Here is a 4,096-nt window from a genome sequence, read left to right as displayed (position 1 = left end):
CACATAGTTTTAATTATCTACATACGATATTAATGCGTACACCATGTACATTTAAATATTTTAACTTTTTCATTGTACATATTTTAATATCACGGCAGATTAGAATGTTCCTTTCCAAAATATCTGGTCATGCTTTATCTAAACGGTTAGAGAAAACTTCTAAAATGTATTTTGTGAACGGTGATTCCCCTGCTAATATATTTAGGGTTATATTTATCTCATTTTTATATGAGATTAACAACTTTTCTACACATAAAAAGGAGTTGGGTCCCACCACTTTTTTTTTCTCTCCTTTTTCCTCTGAATCCCACTTATAATTTTATTTCTACAATATGAGGTAATTATTTTCCTATAACATAAAAAAAGTATTTTCAATGTATTTATGCATGGGAGATATCTTATATTTCTTTAATATGCTCTCTCATATGAGGTTTTATTAGACTTAAAAATGAATTATGCATCAGACCCAACTTATTTTTGTATATTTCATAATATTTAATTATTATTTTTTTATAAAATGGGGTAACGAGAGTCGAATTTGTGACCTCTTGCTTTGATATTATGTAAAGAATAATTTTAATTCAAAAACGTAAATTATTAAATGAAGTTACATTAATAATTTTATATTTCTTTAATACATACTTTTAATTATGTGCAGAAGATAATATTTACACCATGTACATTCAAATATTTTTTCTTTTTCATAAAGTTATATAGAAGCTAACACTACATATTTTAATATCAGGGTAGATTATGTACTCTATAAGGGAAAAATATTATTACGCTCTCGTCCCATTATTTATTTAGTAGTCCATTTTCATAAATAGAAATTTTTTTTCTATTTTTATCCTTTTTTTAGAGTTTTTTTCCTCTCGATCTTTCTTTTTTTTTGAGAGAAGACCACTATCATTGAGTCCCATCGAAAACTCTCGTACTCAGGAACTCGATAAGGCATATCCCCCCCACTCGCAGGTACATTAGCAGGGGCGTTACTGTTCATAGAATACATTTTTCAAGTTTTCTCTAACGACCAGATATTGAACATTCTAATCTTTTCTGTCTATTGTTATTCTGTCAAATTGCGACCTCACGTTACCCTTAGCACTGGCTTCTCATTGGCCACGCACCTGCCTCATTTTCATCATCTACACGAAGGAATCCGCCACAAAATACTTCATATTGACATGCATAGGGACATAGTTTTATATTTGTTTAATACGCCTTTTTTTACACGAAAGCTCAATGAGAGAGATGAAAATCAAACTTTTGAACACTTATTCATGAAATTATGTAAAGAATCAATTCAACTCTAATGCTTAAATTATTAGGTGAGATTATATTAATGGTTTTATATTTCTCTAATAAATATCAACTTTATGTATGGTATTTTTTTTCCAACAAGAACCACCTTTGAAATTATTTATCATGTAAAAAAATTGTTGTTTTTAATTATATATTATTTATTTATAGGAAAAAGTTATACTTACAACTTTTTTTATTACCTCTTACTATTAAATTTTAGCCGTTGATTTTTGCCAATCTAACGGTTATAATTTATTGGAATTTAATAATTAATTAATAAGTGTGACGCAATAAATTATAACCGTTAGATTCATGAAAATCAATGGTTAAGATTTGATAGTAAGAGATAATAAAAAAAAAGGTAGTAAGTATAACCCCATTATTTATACCGAAGAAGTTTAATTTCCAATAGGATTGGGAATGTCATTTCAGCACTTGAAAAGTCCTAAACCAGGTTCATAAATTCTTTGCATCTTTTATTTTAAAACACTTCTCCAAAAGAATCGTGATTATAGTTCACAATTTATTCATCATTATTTATTTAAAAAAATAGCTCATGTAAGTTTGAGAGAGAGATATAGTGTTGTCATCATCAAGGAAGAAAGGACGCTTCAAAATAATAGTTGAAGTTAAGTTAAAAACGGATTGGTAAGAATATTTCTTAGACACCGTTTGATTTAGTTTTTTTTTTTATAATTTTTTTCTTCTTAAAAAGAAGAAGCCAAATCAAATATTTTTTTCATTAAAATTATTAAAAAAAGTCACTTTATTTTTTTAATTTTTTTTTTTAAGTATTTTATGAAAAATTCCGAGAGGAGCTTCCAATATATTTGGATTTCCTTGAGAATATTGTTAAGAAACCCGGACCGGATCAATCCGAGAATCGGTAAACCGGTCATATAACATGTCCAGGTGAAACAGTGGATCAGCCAAGTATTGGAACTAGTGCGAACCGGTAAAATTCAGTTGGTTCGATCAGTGACCCGACTTGGTTCATAAAAAAAATTGTTTATTCTCATCAATGATGTCTTTCTTTGTTTCACTCTCACATACAAACAATTTGTTTTCTTTTGAAATATTTGAGTACTATGTTGCTTATTGACTTACATAGGTTATATACCTAAAATACTAATATTATCTTGGTTATGCAATATGCAAGAATTTTTTATTTGATTTATAGATATAGATATCATCTACTGAATCCAAAGCACCAGTATATCATAAGCATTATATTTTTATTTAATCTTTTATTGGACAATGATATGTGATTTATTATAACATTTGGAATTTGTATTATTTTTTACAGGTATTTGAGTATATTTATAATTTTTGTAATATAAATTATAGATTTGCATGTATTTATCGAGTTATGCAGCTGAATCAGTGATTCAATATCTCGATCTGGTCAATAATCAAGCTGAATTTAATAACATTGCTTGAAAATGAGACACACTTTGTTCATTAGTTTTCTAAAATTCAAATAATTTATGAATTTATATCTAGTTTAATTCTTAATTATACTTACACCCCACATAACTATCAAATGACAAAACTATTATTTTCCTTAGTCAATAAAAGATAATGAAGACTTAAGACACGTTAATTCATGCAATCCACGGAGTGTTAATTTGATGGATGAGAATCACATAAAATGACACGTATTGACACGAACATTTCCAAACTATATAACCAGCTTTGTAGTAATATTTTCATGGAAAATTTTAAGGTGAAACCAAAGAAAACGAAGGACTGAGTCCTGGATAACATTTTAGTTTGACAAGTTAAAACTATTTGTGTCAACCATATAGCGTAAGCATGATTAAAAAACTACCTTTTGATATGCAAGATATCACGTAGTGTAAAACCTGACAGTCTACTTTGTCAAACAAAATTATATAGTAAAATAAGCGTAATTAACGACTCAAGTATTACATAAACAAGTAAAGTTTGAAGAAAAGGCGAACTCCACATTTCTCTATATTGAAACAAAAATTCCAATAACAATGCTGTAAACAAAATACACTATTATAAACTAGGAGTCATATTCACCGTATCGATCGGTCTATATATCTAAGTTGGTAATTATTTATAACGTTTTTTTGTCACAGTAATTGTTACTTCATAATAAGATGATGTACGTAGCAGAGGAAAAGAGTCTATTGTTTCCTGGAAAAAATACAAAAGAGTGCGTCAGTATACATCACCTCTATTGTCATCCTATTGTCATCATAGCACCAGATATAAAAGTAACCAGTTTTAACCAAACGGTGTAACTTTTTTTTTTGAACCCAAACTGTGTAACTTAGTTGAAGTTAAAGTAACCGGAAAAGAATGAATTTTGATTTGATTCCTGATAAATTGTACAAAAGGAAATTGTTTCCATTAATTCTCTATCGTATGAAGTGAACATGAATACAAATAAATAGGCCTATGGCTGTTCCTGATGGGTGCAACTACTTCCTAAATATATGCAACAGCTAAGATGCTACTATCCTAGAATACATCAGATAACAAAATAAGCTAGGAAAAAGGTATCCTAACAAACTAAGATAACAACCAATCTACAACTAATAACAATCAGATCAGATCGAATCTTCTATTCCAACACTCCCCCTCAAGTTGGAGCATGAAGATATGAAATGCCTAACTTGGGAAGGAAAGCCATAAAGGAAGCGCGTCCAAGTGCCTTTGTGAAAATATCCGCAAGTTGGAACTGAGATCGAACAAAAATAGTACGGATAGTCTTGGATAACAACCGTTCCCGGACAAAGTGGCAGTCAATTTCAATGTGTTT

The sequence above is a fragment of the Gastrolobium bilobum genome, unplaced genomic scaffold, assembly GCF_033153095.1.
Source record: "Gastrolobium bilobum isolate Gb01-03AN ecotype WA unplaced genomic scaffold, APGP_CSIRO_Gbil_v1 utg7803, whole genome shotgun sequence".
Classification (NCBI taxonomy): Eukaryota; Viridiplantae; Streptophyta; class Magnoliopsida; order Fabales; family Fabaceae; genus Gastrolobium; species Gastrolobium bilobum.
The sequence above is the reverse complement of the archived record's forward strand: the minus strand, read 5'-3'. Positions refer to the sequence as shown.